The sequence below is a fragment of the Pieris rapae genome, chromosome 6 (genome assembly GCF_905147795.1).
Source record: "Pieris rapae chromosome 6, ilPieRapa1.1, whole genome shotgun sequence".
Classification (NCBI taxonomy): Eukaryota; Metazoa; Arthropoda; class Insecta; order Lepidoptera; family Pieridae; genus Pieris; species Pieris rapae.
In genome coordinates this window covers 4,253,343-4,275,739 of record NC_059514.1, presented here as the reverse complement: position 1 = coordinate 4,275,739, position 22,397 = coordinate 4,253,343, and the positions used below count along the sequence as shown (strand labels likewise).

General features: G+C 32.2%; 1 protein-coding gene across 1 annotated transcript in view; it reads left to right on the top strand.

Annotated features, from left to right (window-relative positions):
• Nucleotides 1–22,397, top strand: part of LOC110994704 (aryl hydrocarbon receptor) — an 84,179-nt gene that overhangs the window by 29,675 nt on the left and 32,107 nt on the right. Inside the window, exon 2 of the mRNA XM_022261510.2 lies at nt 9,204–9,394. The gene's annotated coding sequence lies outside the window, so the exon portion shown is untranslated. The remainder of the gene's footprint in view (nt 1–9,203; nt 9,395–22,397) is intronic.

The window sequence follows — 22,397 nt, the reverse complement described above, 5'->3', positions numbered from 1 at the left end:
ATGCTTAAATCTTTGAAACTACGCAACGGATTTTGATGCGGTTTTTTTTAATAGATAGAGTGGAGAGGAGGAGGGAAGGAGAAACCTTGAAGAAGAAGGTTTATATTTATAATAACATCCATTTTTGAGGTTTCTAATGTGATGTCGTAAATAAATACATTTTTTTCGCTTACATTGCAACCGCAGGCTGAAGCCTACGAGTTTTATCAAAATAATGTACTAAGTATTGTAGTAAGTATTCGTTCACAGATTTTCTGTAGTGTATTTAGTATCAGCATTGCACCCGTGCGAAGCCGGGGCGGGTCGCTAGTATCAATAATCAATATAAATAAAACACATCAATTACAATAAAATTGTCTAATTATGCTCTATATATCTCTGTATGAGGCATAGAGCAGATATATTTTGAGGAAAATTATTGTACGGTTAAGACACGATGATTTGATAGGCAACCGAAATCTTTGAGCCCCCCATCAGGAATGGTTAAACTTTAAACTTCGTTGTTACTAAACTGATTTCTACCGTTTCACAAACAAACAAACTATACACAAGTCAAGCATATTGCGGCCCATTTAATCTTTTATTGTTGCCCTGTCTCAAATAAACCATGCTAATTCAATTATTGGTCAAATATACCCCGAAATAAATGTAGCACATTAGGGTTAACAAGTGAATATAAAGGAACACACGCCGCGCTCGTAGGGGTCCAATACACCCCATACAGGTAAGATGTACCCTCATATTAACTCCTGTCAAAACACAAAGCGGTCTTTTGTGCCCGATAGCGATAGGGGAGTTCCCGGCGTTTTAGGGTTGAGCATGAAATCGGATTAGTGGTTGGATATTGCAATTGTAGCTTTGCAATTAAAAATCTATTAAGTACAAGTAATTATAGATTTTAAGGCAAAGCCGATAGTGAAATTAAATCTTTCAAAAACGTTGTTTTTAAGTGTCCTCGCCCCTTGTCCACCTTCGTATAATCCGCCAGAAGATGCTAGTTACAATTGCCATCCAAAATATTATTGTGTCGGATGGTAGATTGCTAATCATAGTATATGATTCTTTCAGAACTCTCCATGTCTCGTTAGGGGTTGTGGGGGGTGGGGGTTTGAAATAACTTAATTCACAAAAACACTGTTTTATAGCCTTTGGTAAATTGATGTTGTCGATAAGTTGTACATTTAGGCATTTATTTGTTATAATTATTTAATGGATGACTCTGAGTGCGCAGTAAATTGACCCGTTGAATACATATTTTTAGCATTTTAACAGCAATTCCGCTATCGTATTAGCATAAAGAGACTCATCAAATGTAATAGAATTCCGCTAGTTAGAGAATGCAATTTGTTGTCAATTGCAATGATTTGCTATAATCGCTTATTCATTATGTCCAAGGGTCACGGATGCTAAAGAGGTTGGAGTTATTTTTTCTATATTTGTTTTTGATGGTATAGATATTTTATCTATGGTACAAAAGAGCTCAGTATTCAGTTATTGAATTGAAGTCACTTATCTGTGCTAAAGAGTTGTTTATTTTTTATTTAAATTATATCAGTCCCAAGCAATGAGAAACATATTTAACAGAGGAACTTAATTTCTTTTTATGAAATAGGTGTAGATAAATAAACATATTATCATATTAAGTTCTTTAGTAATAAAATTTTTTTTTCTTAATTCTTAGACAACACTTCATATATTTTCCCATACAAAAGCCCTTGACTGAATTAGAAATGCGTAAAAACGAGAAAAATCAACGGAAAACAGTTATTTTGACGAAGGTTGGATGCGATCAAGCGCGGAGGATGATATTGGCATACTTAATTTTGTTGGCATACATGTTCATTCATGTACAACTTAATACGTACATGGGATCTTCCTTCTATTGCCTTTGAAATAAGAATCAATTTGGTATAAACATTACTTGCACTTATGACATTGGAAGTTTCAAATTTTCAGAACCTTGCTGCAAATTTTCAAACGATTGTATGTCTTCATACTTTTAGGTAAGACTCATTTTTGGTTCAAACCTTGTGAATGCATTTATTTTTCGACAATTTTTTTTAATTAACCTTAGAGGTTTTGTTATTTTCTCACAATTACGGCTATTGTATGGCAAGTAACAATATCTCATAAATGTAAAGAAAACTAATAAATTGTCAAGCATGTTGCAAAAGGTAGGTACTTCAAATAATTTATTAAATATTATTTTTACGCATATTTACCTAACACTTACCCATACATGGGACAAATCATATACGTAAACAAATGTCATTAAGTGGGTAAGAATAAGTTTTGCCCATTTAATAGACAATAATATTTAGACCAAAATGAAACTATTGATTTGATTTTATCAATTTGGAATTAACATTATACTTCATCCCCATCAAATATATTTTAGTCACATTTCATATCTTATAATAAGTTTGCTTTTCGCCTTCCGCAGCTATCTGCAAAGCTTTACAAGACATTTTATCATACGCGAAATATCGATAAATTTAAATTTACAAATTAGCCTGTATAAAAAATTTAAAAACGTAAAAGATAAATTTTGTTTTTTGTCTATAATACTACATAAATAAATTTTCATTGTTCTTATTCATATAATCAGCAAAATACAATTAATAGGCTATCAATATTCCAACATTCTGACAGTACAATAGATTATCTGTAATTAAAAATTGATGCTTATTTAGGATTAATTTACATTCTTAAATAATTTTAAGAATTTTATTTATATTTGAATGTTATAATCAGATGGTTAGAAGTGTGTTTTTTTGTATACTCGGAATATTAGACTTATAATAAATCTATATTATTTTCTACATTATACTTACTACTGAGTGAGTCTTGGCTTTCCACACTAGAGCCTGACCTAGCCTAGAGAAGCTTACCACGATCTCTCGCTACCGCTTGCCAATCGGGAAATTGTAATCGCGTAGGTACTTTTTTCTAGCGCTATCTCCGGGACTTCAGTATGACGCTATACATGGCGCTACCATTCGCTAATTTTAAAGTAAGTAAATTATATTGAGCAGTATTGGCCTAGTGGCTTCAGCGTGCGACTCTCATACCTGAGGTCGTAGGTTCGATTCCGGGCTATGCATCAATGGACTTTCAATGTGCGCATTTAACATTTGCTCGAACGGTGAAGGAAAACATCGTGAGGAAACCGACATGTCTTAGACCCAAAAAAAAGTCGGCGACGTGTGTCAGGCAGACAGATCACCTACTTGCCTATTAGATTTAAAAAAATGATCATGAAATAGAATCAGAAATCTGAGGCCAGGACCTAAAAAGGCTGTAGCGCCACTGAATTATTTATTTTTTAAAATTATATTGAGGGAAATGTTAATAAGCGTAAAATAATAATCATCAATAAAATCTTTGGACTAGGTTAATATACATAACTTCAGAGTTTATTTGAAGTAGAAACACATATATGTAAAATTAAAATTTTCCGTTAAGAACCTACCTTCCTCCGCAGCCTATTTAATTCTTATACGTGGTTATAGTATAGCGACTAACAGCCAAAATATATGGCCTTAAACAAAGGCTAAATTGGCCTTCACCCTTCCGTTCGTTGAACCCACTAATATATTTATAATTATAGCTTTGAGGGCGGACGCATTTGTAAACACAGGCTCTATGTCGTAACTTGTTAATTTTTTCTTATAACAGCATCTGAATGATGGGTGGTCAAATTACGATGTAAAGAAAGAAATTGTAACAATTTTATATGCTATGTATCTTAAATGCATTGTCGGTTGACTGTATGTGTGCGTGTTATGGTTCATTTACACTTGGGTTCCATTTTCAAAATATCAAAGTTTTCCTTGGAAAAGTTCGATTTTTCTTTATCCACGAAACAGTATTTTAAACAAGTCTAGACTTCATTGTAGGTATTATTAGCTGCGTTCTTGTTAGATACATATTTATCACGGAATAATTTTTAATGCAATATGGAAATCGCTGACTGGCTCGCACATAATCAAACCTAAAAACTCAAGATTTGCGATAACCATCAAGAGTTTTAGTAAATCTAAATTCTATATTCTCTATCTTTAAAAAATCTGACGCACTAAAACACTTATTATTCTTAAAAACATGTGAGAGGAAAACTGCCTCGTTCCAAGAACAATTTTCTATTTGTATGTGATCGCACAATATCGAACAAAGTTGACCAAAAGACAAACTAAGTCCTACAGTATAAAATAATAAAATACTACTCTACCATAAAGGCTAGAGCATTGTTGGCATAGTGGTTTAATGATGATGATTTAACACATACTCGTAAGGTGAAGGAAAACATCGAAAGGAAATCGCCATGCCTTAGCCATACAAAATTCAACGTCACTTGTTAGGCCGGAATGATCACAGTGCTCACAGCTAAAAGGACACAGTTTATAACTTTATCTGTGGCCAGTTTCCTAAGTCCAGACTACGGTCGATACAGATACAGTTAAGTCGAATGCATGACTTATCCCCATGAAATTGTTTCTTGCAGTCAGAGCCGTCATAATAATTACAGTTGCAAACAAGTCATTGACCAAGGGCAGAGACATTCAATGGGTGTCGTGTCGACATGCGACCCGACGAAAACGAATCTTGCCAGTCACGTCATGAGTACCTTTATCTTACACGATACATTGTCTAGCTGATACGTCACGTAAGTTTTAAGTAGTTCATACTAGTGTCATGATAACCTAACGAATGCCATTATTACAAAGCACATGACAGATGCCTGATGACAGAATTTTGATAGCTGGATAACAATTATGTTTTTTATTGAATAAGCTCCGAGTTTTAGAAATTTGGTATAATCTGCATTCTAAAAATTCCATAGTAACCTTAGATATGTCACTTTTAATAACGTTATCGTTTTTAAGGCAAATAGGTTTTCAGATTCCACTTGTTTAGCGTACCAGTTGATATTGTTCCACAAAGAATCCAAATCAAAAAATCTGAAATCTTCTGGCTATACTACTTCGGGTTAATAGTAGCTCGTAGAGAGTTGGAAGTTGATCTAAATGTAAGTATAAGGGCTAAGGTATGATAGCAGAGAGAGAGCAAGATCAACATAGCATAAAAGCAGAGTTGGCCTGGTGGCTTGAGCGTGCGACTCCCATCACTGAAATCGTAGGTTCGACCGCCGGTTGCACATATGCGTTTAACACTGGAAAAACATAAAACCGGCATGTTTTATGCAAAAATTATATCCGGCAAGTGTGAATCAGGCACAGAAGGCCACATCTATTAAAAAAAGAAACAAATACAAAAATCAGAGGACAAGAACTTGTGCTTAGCTAGAGTACTTGGCTTGTAGTGCCACTATTTTTTTCATTAAGGTAATATGACTTATTTAGCCGTAAATAAAAGTTTATATATACACATAGAACTTATTAGCAACAGTTATCTACAATCTATTAAAATCAAAGTGAGACAGCACCCCACAAGAAGTTTAAACAAAACCGATTTCTCATGTTTAAACCTAATTTAGTGTAATTTTTACGTCTGATGAACATTTAATAGCCCTAGTCTTATCGTGGTCTTAACGGTACCTTAAACGTTTAAATTTGTTTGGCATTTAAAGGAATTTATTTTGAAAGTATTCACAGGTAATATTTTAGTTAAATGTTCATTTACGCACAAAGAACAATCGTAGGATTGACTTATGACGTATAAGTATTCGGCTAATTTGTTGTACAAGGTACAATATTTTTCAATTCCTAATTAAACTATAATTACAAATGAAATTCTGTAATAGTTTGAGCAATATTTTTAATATAAAATGTTACAATTGAATTATTATAAAATGCTATATGTGTGTTGGATTGCAACCGTTTCTTCGATCATTTTTATTTTATAGACAAAGTCCCCTTTTTGTAATTTTTAAAAATATAATATGGGGACAAACGAGCCTACATGTCGCCCTAAAAGGAGCGTCATCGAAGCCCAAGGACATCAATTTTTATTGGGTGCGTTCGTTGGGAGTTCACTCTAACTTTGAATATTTGAAAATCATATCTCTCAGGGAACTCGACGGCGTCGGGAGTCGATTCCACAATTCGCTTGTTCGCGAAAGAAAATGCCTTGTAAAACGAACTATGGAAGATTTCTAGCTATCAAAGATGAAGTTTGAATTTTTGGAAGAGGCATGCCGGTGCTTATGAAGTTGCACATTTAAGCAACTGCTCAACTGCGCTCTAACCATATACCTAGTCTTGCCATAAATACTGAAACAAAGAAAAATATTTTTTTTCTGTTGCAAATAACATTTATTACTTTTACAGTGTGTTAGTTTAATACATAAATAAAAAACAATTTATAATATAAAAAGCTTATTCGAAGTGGTCTCCATTGGGTGCGATACAGTCCTTAAAACGTTGAGGCCAGTTATCGATAGAAGCACGCACTCTTTCCATGGGAAAAATCTTCACTGCCAATCGTACGGATTGTCTTAGGGCCTCCAAATTATTATGCCGTTTAGAGCAAACCATACTCTCTAAAACTGACCATAAATCATAATCTAGCGGATTAAGATCGGGACTAGACGACGGCAAGTCTTCAGCGCTGATGAAGTCCGAAACGTTCATTTCCAACCAAGACTGCGTAGACCGAGCTTTATGACCCGGTGCCGAGTCTTTCTGGAAGGACCATTCTTTGTTATTGAAAATGGTGTTATTAAGGGGCTTCACTACCTTCTCAAGGATGGTATCTTGATTCACTTGTGCCGAAGTTTTGCTACCTTTTTCACAAAAGTATGGCTCAGTCTCTCCTTCATAGCTCCACCCCTTCCAAACCATCACTGAAGTCGGATAGTGCCCACGTTGGACTCTGTCTACTAATTGGAAAGCTTCCTTAGAGCTTTGAGAATAAATACGGTGATTTTGTTTGTTAAAATGTTGCTTGATTGTAAAAAAAATCTCATCCGTAAACAAAGCTTTTTTGTGACCTACCTATGCGTACCGCTTCAGAATTTTTTTAGATATCATCACCCTTATCTTTTTTAAATTATAGGCTACAAGTCTAAGTCATCTTTTAAAATACGCCACATGGTTTTAGGTGCTATATTCATCTCCCGATATAAAATATTTTGCTTTCGGACAGGATTCTTCGAATTCTTTCCCTTACTGCTTTGACCATCTTTTTCGTACGAATACTACGTGGACGGCCAGATATTTTTCAGTCACAAACAGAGGAGGTCTCATTGTACCTATTAATAGCCCGGTACACAAATATTTTTCTAATACCAAGCGTAGGGAGAGTTTTAAAAATTGCATTTGGCTCCATACCTACTTTGTGTAATCCAATCACAGAGATTTGGTTCTCTTCATCACCCCACTGCATTTTAATATCGCAAAATATTATATAAAGTATTGGCGCCAGAATGAGAAAACTTAATGGACAATCATATAAAAATGACACATTCCAAATTCAAATGTAATATTTTGTTTATTTTTAGTTGTATCAGTATTTATGGCCAGACTAAGTATTTGGTTATTTTAAAATTCCTATTGATTATAATATTGACAATGATTTTCTATATATATTTCTATATATATTCTATATATAGTAGGTGTGTCGGAAACTTCAGTGCATGTTCTGCGAGCTAGGTTCTCGTGACTTAGAAATATCCAGAAGTGAAATATTACTTCGCCGTTGACAGATTACGTATAATATACATTACACAGCACATCGATTATAACTTAATCGAGTTACAATTTATAGAAATAATCGGTGTTGATTTATTGATTACAACCCATGATCCGAGCAAGCTATTTCAGACCTTATGTCAACAAAATATGAATTATTTTTAGAAGGAAATTATTAAGTACGTACGTAATTTGTATCGGAAAAGTATCAAAGAGCCGAAGCGCGTTGATACTTTGAATAAATCAACAAAAACGACGGGCGGCAATGAGTAATGTCCAAATGTATGCAGTAATTTCGAATAGGGGAAGATATGGGGCCGGTACTAAATTAACTAGAATTTTAAGTCAAACTTACAAACAAGTAATCATTTATGAATAACTTATGTTAATATGAAATGTTACATAATCAGCAATTCAATATATCCATTTACAAAGTTACAAAAACATAATTGCAGCAATAGATAAATATACATTTTTAACATAAAACTTGTATTTCGGTTATACACTTATAAACTCATATTGAGATTGGGTATTAATCTTCAGAAAACTGCGAAACATAAGAGAATCAAACCAATTATGACAGCGAATAGTGAAAATTTGGTGCATCAAATGCAAATAACTATTTGAAATCAATCAAACTTAAAACTAGTTTAAAGAAATGTTAAACCAATTTTTCTGTATGATTGACATATAAACAATACACAATTAAACTAAGATAAAATACTAGACTAAACTGTTTATTAACATAAAACACAAAATAGAGAAAGAATAAAATTTATCTAACAAAAATACGAATTGCGACTCTATTCATGCCTATAGCTAACGCTCTCCTATCCGAGCGAGATGTGAACACAAATTAACAAAAACAAATACCTTTTGTATATTTAAACTGTAATTTAACGCTAACGAATGTTAATTAATAGATCACCGGTGCCGTGTCGTAATATAGATGTTATTTAAATGTTTGTTTGAAGGGAGGCTTGCTTTTTCTTTCACATAATTTTCCAGATTATAAAATCAATTTTGTTCTCTCTAACTATCTTATAAGTGCACAGGCGCTAATTAAATATGTTTTTATTATCACTAATAAAAACATTATTAGAAAATATAAAGTCGTTACATCCACTGAGTCTCTGACTCTGTCTATTTCGCGATTTAATTTTCTTAATAGGCAAGATGTTAAAGGTGTGTCAAATCGTCGATTTTTAGATACAGGGAATACCAGATTTTGACATTAAAATTATATTCATTAAATAAAAAATATACGCAATAATCTGGCATAAGTTAGTGCTAGACTCGCGTGACTCGATCCTTGTTAGCTACTGGATCGAAAACACAATATTCAAACATTTCATTCCCTAACAGCAGATACTTTTTTTTATTTTACTAATAAAAAAAACGAGTCTGCTTATGACCACACGACTGAAGTTAATCTTCATTGGCTCCATTGACTACACAATTAGGATAACACATGATAATGACAAATAGACTTGCATTTAATATGTAATATAAATAAAAACAAAATAATAATATAAAACCTTTTTGTTTCAGTATCAAACCTCCATCGAAAGACGGTGTCACGAAGAGTAACCCTAGCAAACGACACCGTGAACGTCTCAACGCAGAACTGGACACCCTGGCCTCCCTCTTGCCCTTCGAACAGAACATCCTCAGCAAGCTGGACCGCCTCTCCATCCTCCGACTGTCTGTCAGCTATTTGCGCACCAAAAGTTACTTTCAAGGTCAGTTAGACTTTCTGAAAACCTTTGTCCTTTGCCCAAATAGAAACAATGCCTTAAGCTTTAGATTTTAGTTAAGTAATTGTATAAGTGTGTTGTTACTGATAATTTTATTTGCGGTGGGTAGTTACGCACTGTGCTTTATTGTACAATGGTTGCCCGGAAGAGTTCGCTTGTTAGCAATAAACCTTTCTAATCTTAATGGATATAAATAAAATCAAGTTGATACGAATCAATTTGTAAAACGATTACAAAAATCAACCTTTTAACACATTGAAAGTTGAAAGTGACTGAAAACATAATGATTCATGATTCAAATTATTCATGGATTTCCAGAAATAGGTCTTATAGGATCTTTACACATCTCCTTGTGTCCATATATTATTGTTATATACTAGTTAGAATATTATATAGTTATACATTATACAAATTTAAATACCATAACAATTCATTCTCCACTCTGCGTCACTCAGTATCGACTCTCGAAATCCTTTTTTTAACCTTAATAAAAATAAACTTACTTTAAGTGTTTGAGTAATAATTACGATGAAATATACAGTATTTATAAAAAAATAATTTTAATAATAATTTAATTTATTTTGTTTTTCTTACTAGGTTAGCCTAGAAGAGATCGTTTGTTAACGATAAGGCCGTTATATCCCTTACAATTTATGCTATATTTCTTTTTATTTTGACAATAATATTTAATTAATAAAAGCCAAAACGAATGAAATAACATAATTGCTAATAAGCCCTCTCATTTACTCTAAGCATAATAATCGATTGTAAAACCGATCGCATACCAATGTATTCGATTACTTATAAATGTGAGGCACAGCACGTAAACCCGTCAGGCAATTTTATTATAGGCTGTATGTATTAATAATATTTCGATCCTGATTCTCGTAACGAAATCGATACGGGAGTTAGCGAATGATTAGATTTCTTATCATTTCATCTGCGTGTTTTAAACACGAGTCACGACTCTAATTTATCCAATTAAATACTTAATGGTGGTTTAAGTTTGAAGCCTATAGCTTAGTTGTATTAGACAATGTTGCTAGTTTCGCTTAGATGCAGTGATTACAATTCACATGGGTATTAAAGCTTTATGAATAAACTAAAAATCTTACTTTCACGTTACGTTACGTTACGTTACTTAAATAATAATAAATTGTACTACATGCGATCTTCGGCTACATTTCAAATGATGACGCGGTTAATGCAACTCCTAAAGATATTTACAACATCTGGGAGGATGTGCCACACTGTTTTTTAACTAACTTCGGTTTGTACAGCGCTAATCAGTAGTAAGCCTTATGGATTGCATCCGCATTAGGCAGTACTTGAGATAATATCGCTTTGAGAAACATAAGACAAGTTATTGATTGCATTCATGTTTACTTAAAAAATCTTATAGCTCAGGTAGTTACATGCAAAATGTAAAGGCTTCATACAAATGTCAAACGAAAGCTATCATCTTAATCAGCTATCAGTTTAATATTGTTTTAACTCGTGACTTTAAGCACAACTTTAGCACAACATGAGTATTTTCATCAACACTGTATGGAACCAGCCCACTGAAGTATTTTCGGGCCTACGAGCTTCCGAACTTAAAGGTTTACTTAAAGTAAAAAGCATATCAACTTTTAAAAGCGAGCCCTCTGACTTTAAGAGTGTCCATGGTATCGAGTAAATTCAGGTGACTCTCCAACCCGTTGCAGCCTATTCTATGGTCTCTTGTTCTAGGTATTATAAATGAATAAACAAATAACATGAACCAACAGTATGAATACTTCGATCATTTAATACAAAATTCATAACCTAATTACCGTGCACTTACAGAATCGTAAACATTGATTATTGGAACAAACTGTACCTTCTCAGAATCAAGTTATTTACGGTGCTACCGCACGGGTATCGAATTTAAATATTTTAAAATCTCAACTATCAGAGTCCTGTGGCGTCGCGGCGAAATCTTTACGGCACAAGTCGAACGTGTAATCGATGCTTCAACAATCGGTTTAATTAGAATTATCGATATTTTTATAGTACAGTCGTGTACAAAATCGTGCATAAGGTTGCGGTGTGATTAACCTTTTGACATTGTCTGACGTTTATATTCTGAGCCAATTACAGAAGTATATTTAAAAAATCTGACAGTTATGGTTTTGTGAGGAGTGAGGAATTTGACTCTATTAATTGAACTCTATTAATCCAATTAAAAAAAAGTACTAAGATTAATATACATTATATTATACCTACATGAGAGACTTTTTCGTGAGCATTTCAGGCGGGGCTGATAATACACCGGTACAGGTTTTATTCAACCTTACAAATATTATATTATTATTATTAGTACTTTATAGTATTCCACTTCTTAATGAAGTCTAATTAAGATGTATAAAAAGCGTAGAAGTTTTAATAACAACGTTGTTCCTTTAATAGTAGTCGCGGGCATTCGGGAGTACGCTTAAAATAACTACTATTAAAATCCCTTTTGTGCTCATCTGTACATTAAGTAACACTGCTTTTCGTTAACCAATCGCCCCCTACTGCTTTTTATATTCGAATTTTGTTCGATATAAAATTATAAAGAGTGTTCATAACTCACATTGTGATATACGCTGTGGTAGCGGACGTATGCAAAGTAGGGAAGATTTACGCGACCAATTACAAATCGAATGAATCGCTTGTTCTTAAAATTAAATGTCTAATCAATGATAAGTTATTGATAGGATAACGATCGTTATAAACGTTTGGTGATATAGTAGTCTATTAAGTCAGATTTTGTGTTCGTACAAAGAGAAAATAAGGAAAAAACATAAAGATAGTTTAAAGGAACTCCGTGTGAGACTGTTCAAATGTTGAGATTTGTAACAATTGTATCAAAATAATAAATATTTCAAGGGTCAACTTATTATTTGGAAAACATTTAATTGATATCTTTTGTAAGAAATACAATTTTACTATACTACTAACATATTATTTGTTTTTAGCTTTAATATAATTAAATACATATTGTCATTATCAAATTGACTTTAGAAGAAGCTTATTAAACCTACAACACATGCAACAAAGCTACTTTGTATTTCAAAATAGAAATAATTTTTTTACATAGGTCACCACTCATCACACATCTTCATCACTTATATAAGACTATGTGGGTAGTACATATGTTATATAGCAATTTAATTTACATAACTCCTTAACAAGTGAACAATAGAATCGAAATCCGTTAAGCCAAAAATAAAATTAATAATTACAAAACCTACTTGATTTTTAGTAGAAACAAAATATATTTGTATAGTCGGTCGATATTTGCTCTCACTCAATAGAACATCACAATGTAGGTTGGTTTACGAACAAATGGTCATATATTTACTTCCGCAACCCTTAAGAATTATTTCTTATATGGAAATCGTCGTAATCGGTGTATTTGTTTGATCAAACAGTGCCTGGCTCTACGAGGCACGGCCGGAAGGAACTCTATCGATTTGATGCTAATTCGATGCCTTACAGCGATTTATTGATGGCAAAGCTTGAATACTTTGTATAATGTTATGTATAAACTGATATAGCTTATAAAATGTTTATAAATACAGAACGGGTACGTTACCAAAACTCTAATATAGCGTTGTATAGCTAAGATAATATGGACCCTGTACGGGATCGTTGCTATGATACATTTTATAGAAGGATCAATTTAATGTAGCTAGATGCTATTATCTTACCCACTTTCACGTACGGATGCCAATGCCATGAAAAAAATTAAACTAAACTAGTAGCATGTCAGTAGGTAATGGAAAGGAGCGTACTAAAGAAAGAAGAATACAAAACTTTAAAGCGAAAAAATTAGATAGGAATAAGTAATACAATTGTGAACTTTAGAATTATATACAGAAGTAGAAGTGCTACTTACTTTGAAAATATGGGGGAGAAGTTGATGAAGAGAGAAACTTCTAGGGAAAATGAATTAATGATGAAAATGAAAATGAAAGTAAAAATACATAGAAAGGTTTGGAAAAACGCTGGTGAAGGTTACCAGAGAAGAGGTTCCGATCAATGGTACTGAATTAGTTACAACATAAAGTAATAAGAATATATATATAAATATAATAAGTTGAATATACAGTTTAGTAAGTTGGCTCTCTCACTTTGTAGGCCAAAACACTTTTTTGGATCCCACAGCCAGAGAATAAGTGGATAAGTTATATAGGAAATAAGTGAGTATTATAATTAATATATATAATAATTCACTTATCTTAAGTAATGAAAAGTTCATTTCGGTTATTAAAAGTTCTATTAGCTAGATATATATGACATTTAACTCAAAAAAGTCAACAATATTAACAGTACAACACGCTAATACAGACAGTCTTCAAGGAAAATTAATCACATGCTCTCCTCATTTTCCTAAGCCATAAAACAATTTCCCAAAGCACATTAGAGCCACGTCTATTATATTTTTCGTATCAGAATATTTAATCGAGTTCACTCAACTAAAAACAATTGCCAACGCCATGATGGATTACCAGGCTTATCTAAGATTATTGTTTTCCATAAAGCTTGGGAAATAGAATTTTTTTTTCGGTACATTTTGTCGCGTCATTGATTTTGAACCTAATTTGTACTTTGCATATTCAACAAAAACATTATATAAGATATACATTATATACTACTTGGTGCTGTTTCAACTTGTTGAAGGAGCACATATGATTGTAGATCTTTCGGACATCCGTTCCTTAAAACATATAACATAAGGTAAGCGACACAAGTAAGGCCTACCATATTTTTCTATTATCTAACTAGCGTGTTTATAATATCAATAAACTGGTATTTTACCTTTTCCTTTATATAAGAGAAAAAAATGTTTCATTACTTTTTTACGTTTCTTATATGAAGGTTCTATGGATAGAAATTAGCTGTTGAAGTAGAACAGGCCTTGAAACATCACCATTAAGTAAATATATGTTGTATAAAACGTTGGTAGTGGTTATTTAAGTTGGTACATTCGATAACCTTAGCCGTTACCATGACAACCAAACCAATAATAAAATAAACATTTAATTCATTAACAATATTAAAATAAGCTATAAAAGTGTTTTATACTTATCAGATCAATTTTGCTTTTGAATTATGACTCTGACAAGCGAATATAACCCTAATTCTTTTGACCTTACGGCGAATTTTACTTGACATCAAATTAAGGTTACACCCTTTATTAAATTTAAAGAGGGCATTACTTTAATTTAGCGCTGAATGACAAGCAAATATTGTTTTTTGAGAAGTTATCGCTTGAAAAGGGTTATAAGCATTTAACTTTCGCTTCGTTGAAATTTATAGCACATTTAACGGCCAAACTGTATTTCATTAAACGGTTGATTCAAACGTTTAAAATGTGGTCCAGCAAAAACCAATAAAATAAAAAACAATGCTATATGACGAAGAAAGTTTCTTTTTAACAAGTTTCAGTCATAGACAAGAAAATATATTTAAAATAATTATATGATAATATTGAATTATTACAACATAAACTATGCTATTTAGTTACATATAACTTATTTTAATTTGCCTACCAATAATTAATTAGAAGTTTTGTTAGAACAGTGAAAAATTAAACCAAATCTCTAATACAATGACGTAAGCTAAGAATAATTCAAGACGGCTTAGAACTAACGCGACCGAGGCTTAAGTGATTAAAGGTTATAATCGCTTAAAGCTTAATAGCTTGAATACTTAACGAGTAAAACAGCTCGTAAACTTACCGCATACTAGTATAGTACCTATTGACTTTTGTTACAGGGTGATAAGATTATTCAGAATTTTTTATAAAAGCAAAATTTCCTTTTTTTCAATCTTTTTTATTTTTTCTTACAAAATACCGCAATATTATTTATTTAATCATAATCATTTAAAAAAACACATAGGTGTTATTTAAAACACTTAGAAACCTACATTAGTTATTTTTTGTTTAGTTTTAAAATTAAAAATATTTTGTACATTAACCAGTTATCATTATTAACAGAAGCTCGGGATAGCCAGAGTTTCTGACTAAAATTACATACCCGTTCATAGGTTCATATTTTACTCAAACACAGACTGGAAACACTCTGTATAAACACTAAGGCGGCTGGCGCCCGCCCGCCCAACTTTGCACTTATAAAATATAGCCGGCTTTTGTTGAAGTAAATAATGTGCCTTTGAAAGAGTTTTTAATACTTGTCCTTCGCCTTAAATACTTTTACGTATTTATAATAGCTTGTATTAAAAGCTACTGTTCTATTCTCAAAAACTCTAAGAAATGCAATTACAGCTTTGCGAAGCAGACAATATAATGAAAGCTCTAGGAACGTTTAGTTATAAACGTTTTTGTAGTCTCTTTCAAAAATGTTTAGTAATTTAAAATAATAAGTTTACTGTAAGCTGCATTACAAGCTGCTACATAACACAAACAACGAAAATAGACAAATTTTTCTTAGAACTTAAATCTATGTAAGCCGTGCGTGCGTTGACAAGTGCCTCAAAGCTAATGGCATTTACCATATAACGATAAACCTATAAAAAAGACATGAAAACACGATCAAAACTTGATTGATTATACGAGACTTATGCATAGTCTATTATGAGAAATGGGCCCAATAAACTGCATATCGTAAATTTCTTTGAAAGACTCAGCCAATGGCATAAAAAAGCTACCCCTGATATATCCCCTAAATTACTGGGGGTTTGTAAAATTCGCCGACTCCTTGACGGGAGAACGCGGGTTTGGGGGTGGGGGTTGAAACAACCCGTAATGGTGGAATTGCGTGACAGAATTTCGGCAGTGACCCAAGTAGCTCGGTGAAAGTGAAAATATTTTTATAGAGCTGATATTAATGCAGTTAAAATATTAACAGAAGTTTTAGTCATCTATTACTATGACCAGATTGAAATTTAGTATATAATGGTGACTTATAAGTGACAGTTAAGGAGAGCGGCTACACTGACACCGTTATATCTGTACCTGTATAACTAATTTAATATTATTATCACCCTCCAATTGAACCGTTGGAGGATGGAACGGGCTTTCGTATGGGATGCTATTTGTGTGTACACGTTAGTCTCGTCTCATCTCTCTCGGATAAGCAAAAAGGCTGGTGCGGCCACAGAGCAGGCAGAAAATAAGAAACAGCACAAATATAAGAGATTTTCCTCCAACTTCGATTCTTCCTTTGGAGTAGATTAGACTCTTGGGACGTGGGATTCAGGTGGACAGGCGCTAACTAATGATTTAAGTTGGCGCCTAGATAGTACCGGTGACCCTGGTGCTTTCCTCGCGCAACGAATCAGTATCGTAATACAGCGAGGAATTGCTGCCAGCGTTAAAGGTACACTGCAACTGGTATCAAACTTTTTGAATTATTTCTAAATATATATTTATTATTATAGTAATAGGTTAAGAAAATTAAAAACACATAAAGAATAATTTTATTATTTAACTGTCCACAATGTCGCTTTATTAGCCTCTAACTACAAACTATTAAATTAAATGTCTCTAGAGGTTTTTCAATTTCAGACGCATTTTAATCATATCAGTATCTACATGTCTATTGTCTACTGATTTTTTATTAATTCAAAAGTATATAAGAGAGCACTATGTTACTTATTTATTATACTCATATGCAATGTTTTATTTCAATTTGAAGCAACAGCTCTATATAGATAGTCGCTGCTCAAGTTTACTTGGAAAATTTTATTATAACCAAATTGTGAGCAATATTTTCGTAAATATTTTGGTAGAACTTGTTTGTGTTTTGTTTCGCTGACAGACAAAGAATTAACAAAAGAAACTGACTGAATAACAATGGCAGAAGCATTTTAGTTTTAAGAAACGAAATACTACGGAATCAAAGTTCGTCGTCATTCATACGAACCGTCAATCTTATACTAAAAGATTTTGATATTATTGACGCATATATCATTAAATTATTGCTTATAATATTCAATTTATAACAGTAAATTTATAACACTGAAGTATTTCCGAACCTTCAAGAAAAGAGCGTAACAATTCTTAAAAGGCCGGCAACGCACTCGCGAGCCTTCTAGCATTGAGAGTGTCCATGGGCGGCGGTATCACTAAACATCAGGTGAGCCTCCTGCCCGTTTACCCACTGTTCTATAAAAAAGTAAGTTTACTTTGATTAGGTTTAGGTTTAGCTTTAAAGACATTTATTCTCATAATAGACATTAGTCACTTACATGAGAACCCTTATATGCTAACGTTACAATTTGAAAAAAAAAAGCTTGGTAGAACTTGGATGAACAAATGAACTTGATTGAAAAAAAAACATAAGAAAACTCTTGACAAAATGAAAAATTTAATATTTTACGCACATTCAAAAGCCTGACCTCGTTACAAAACAGGGGTGTCACAGATAATATTTTATTACGATAATATTAAAGTAATTTATATGACGCGTTGAAGTTAATGAGTTTATGGTAATCAGGGTGAAAACCACACTGTGTATGTTTTATAAAAATTAAATTCCTTTTAGTTTTATACCCGTATAGTTTTGCATAATGTAATTTATTTGTTGGATTAATTTTACCAAACAAACAAATTTTCTATAATAAAAGAAGTGAGGCGCCTGATGGATATTGACAATATTTATTGATTTATACATTAACACCTTTTCTAATAAGGAGTGGTTACCGACTGTAATCTCCACTTGCTACACATGTACACATAATAAACTAAAACAGTGTTGGCCCAGTGGTTTCAGCCTGCAACTCTTATTCCTGTGGTCATAGCCTCGATCCCTGGCAGAGCATCAATGTGCGCATTTAAAATTCCCTCGAACGGTAAATATAAAGATCTTGAGAAAACAGGCTTAAGAGACAAAAGAACGGGTGGCTGATCACTCTCTCAAAAGATCATGGAATAAACTTAGAAATATGAGGGCCACGCCTAAATAGGTTGTAGTGCCGCTGATTTCTTTTTTATATCGGTTAAAAAACTAAATAATAACGACTTATTTTATAAAATACATTTTAATTAATTGTGACTAACCGAATTAGCACAAGCAGCGCACCGTAACATAATCCTACTACCTCACATAGATGCAATCTGCACAATTTCTCTTATAAACGTTGAAAAATTACACTATACAATAAAATACAGTGACTAGACTAGAAAGTGTAACGAACTGTTATTGTTTCAATTAACTGCATTTTCTGGGATTAAGAAAATTTGTACTCCTGGTTCATTATAATTTATACTATTGTTATGTTATGAGATTTGATTATTTTAAATTTTACAAGAAAAATAGAATATGTTTTTGTTGTGTTGTTTTCTTATTTGGTAATTGTGTTTAGTTTATATAAAAGTTATTTTTTTTTTTTAATTATACCGTTCTAAGTAACGTACTCGTCTTCTTTTGATAAAGGCAAAACAGTATTTAATTAAACGAACATTAATATGAACTTTACCGCAATTGTTTTTTTTTTAAATATGGGGGTTGGGTTTATCTTATTAATAAAAAAAACCTTTAATATAAATCTTATATATTGTATAATACATTTTTAAACGACATAATTCGCCTGAAACAAATATTAAGCATATATACACAATGAGAAATTAAATGTGAAATTATGAAAGAAGGCGATTTACACGATGTAATTTGTGGGAACTGGATTTGATTCCCGGTGCGGCAAAATTTTCGTTTGGGAGATATGTAATACTCTCATGCAGTATTACCACAATCTCACAAAAATACCAATTAATCCTAATCTTACAAAATTCATCTAAAATTTGAATATATTCAATAATTAGTAAAACAATGCTAAGACTTACAATATACACATGTAGTTTAGTTTTTTCATTAATTGTATAACCTGATTAATTAAAAACGTATATACCTATATATATAGTAAAAATAATGTAATAATCACACAGAAAAAATATTTCAGTTCCTGAACTAATAGGCGGTTTAAATTATTTAACTTGAAATAGGTCAACACTACGTTTAATGCCAGTAATAATGAATGTTGTAATTGTATAATTGTTGTTTTCTCCAGCTCATACTTTCCACTGTAATTGCTGTCTAATACTAGTCGATCTTTAACAAATGAAAGCTAATACGTGGAATCGGAATACGTATGAATAAATTGTTAATGAAATATTCATTTCAATCAGTTTTGACATTGTGGCAGAGTGTGGTTTCTGTTTCTTGTCTTTTTTTACAAATTAATTAATCGTCTTTTAAGCCTAAAAATGCCGCTTGAATTATCAAGATTCTAGCTTCAACCCTTAGCTTATCCATTATAGAGAGATAGGAAAGAATATTAACTAACTAAGAATATATTTTAGGTGTTTTTAGTTAGCAATATTTTACAAAGTACAAAAGTTAAAAAATATTGTATATTCCTTAAATTTCACGAATAATACAGATTATAAATATCTTATCTATTTAAAAACATAATTATTTGTGAAACGTATACTATTGTTACAATTATTAGTAATATCTTAATAATTGAATAAACATTTAACCGTATAATTTTATCGTTGATACCGGAAATCGACTGCTTATTTAAATTTAGTATATATAAATAAATAAATTCAAAATATATACGCCACAAGGCGAGTATATCCTCATTAAGGTTTGCCGTGAGCTATAAGCGAGCTCGCGTCGATCACAATCACATTTAAATGAGCTCAGCGGATTTATGGGTTTACAAGAACGAACAGAGGCGTTAGATACCGCGATCCTTTTAGTTTTTAAAAGTAATTCTTAAGATTGTTTCTGTGGATATGACGGCAAACGTTTGATACTTCCTCAAACAAGCTAAAGGGCGGTAGAGTATTTTTGTTGAATTGATCCTAAAAATAAGACTATTTAATAATATTCATGTAAATAAGCGGACTTTTTACAATAGTGACATTGACTAGTTGAGTAAATGTAAATACTAATCAATCAATTCTAAAATGTAAATAAAGAGTCGTGTTATATAATATTAAGAAGTTAAAAAATCAATTAACGTTACGCATATCAAACTATTTTTGACAATGACATTTAATTATATTAATATACAATTACAAACTAAAAATATATCTAATAACTAACCTTAAAATTTAATTATTAAAAAATATTATTAATAGGAGTCCCTTTAGGCAAGGTTCCGAAGATACTGGCAGCGTTCCCCCTTTGAATAGCTAGACTAATTCTTTGTGCGAGGTAGCTGCCAGCTCTTCGTTCTCCTGTGATGTTATTACATTTAGTTATCTCTTTTTTGCGGGATCTTCTCTACTGCAAATAGCAGATATAGTAATAAAATATGGGATAAGTCGTCGAATAACAATAAATTAATTTTACTATTGCAAACATCATGTTGTGCCATCTGTTGACAAAACTACGCATAATTTTACATGGAATTCGTGTCAGTTCAAGAAATTCCGATCTTGAGATGAATGAGGAGATGCAGGAGGCTTTGATCTTGATCGAACTCTTACCTCATCAATATGCAATTTGCAATGGTTCTATTGACTGCCCTGACTTGTTATCGCTTTTACTATTTAAGACCCCTTCATCACCCAATACAAGGCAAATCCAATTATTCGAGATTCCTCGTTCTAAGACCAACTATTTACGAAACTCGGTTATGTATCGCATACCTACAGATTACAACATAAATTACCAGCAAATCGATATATTTAATGTGACTTAAAAATTCTTAAAAAAATATTTTAAAAAATTCAGGTAACTTTTACCAATAATGGCTTTGTTTGTTGTTTCATGTTGAATATATGTTTTGATTTACCGATCTCGATTCTGTGCTTTGTAAAACTGTTATGTTATGTTTCTGTTTATATGTGTATTACGTTTTGGCTTTTGTGTGTAATGTAATGGTTTGTTTAATGTATTAGCTGTAGGAATACTTAAATAAATAAAATAAATAAATAAAAAAATATGTATATCGTATATGAAACTGCTTAAACATACAGTATCGCATTATTGGCGCTAGAGAGAAGAGGGCTAATGAGTAAAACATTCATCTTTCGCAATGACAAGGAATATCTAATACATTTCTGTATCTGCAAAAAAGTTAGCTATTAAAGTTATTACCTTAATGAAATCCTTAATAAAGATTAACTACAGTTATTAGTTAGCCGGGTCAGCTAGAGTATGTATTCGGTTTCTGCTTCTCTTCGTACTGTATTATCCTCAACGCCCGAACCCAATAATTAATCCACAAACTCAGATTGTTTTCAATCAGACCGTGACAGTTCATCGATCTCCTATCTGCATTCCAATAACGAAACCCTACGAAGACAATCCATTTTTGGCAAAGTATAAAATGCAATCTCTTCGGTCTTTAAACTCATATTTGACAAACAATATAAACCAAATGAAGTACATAAAGCCGTATAAATATTATTGAAATATACATATCTGTACGTGTACGGTGTAAGTTAAAGTTTTAATATATTGACACAGTTGCACTGTCATTTCCACACAAAGGTCTATCCACATACACCGATCCGACCTACCATGGATAGCTTGTATCGACAGATGGCTATTACCATCCGTCGATTGGTTATTGGCACAATTTTATCAATATTTGGATTAATCTGTTTCAGATGGTCAAAAATGGGTTGAGATAGGTTATTTTGATTGGGCGTAAGCATCAAATGAGCAGTGTTGGCCTACGTTAGCAAATATATAATTGTTTTAGATTTGATTTTACTTATTAGATAATGAGTTTAAAGATTTTCACATCGCATTGTATTTACAAAAACTTAATATATATGATACAATCGTTTTATTTCAGCTTCAATCGTCTTGATCTTTTAAAACTTAAGAATTATAATTATAACTGCGGACAGTAGATTTACGACCCAGGCGCATCTGCCTTAATTTTTATACGCTATTAAAATATATTACTTTTACAGTAACTATTATACGATCACTTAGTGACGCTTGTTGAGTGATACAATTATTTATTTTTTTGCGCTATGAACATACAA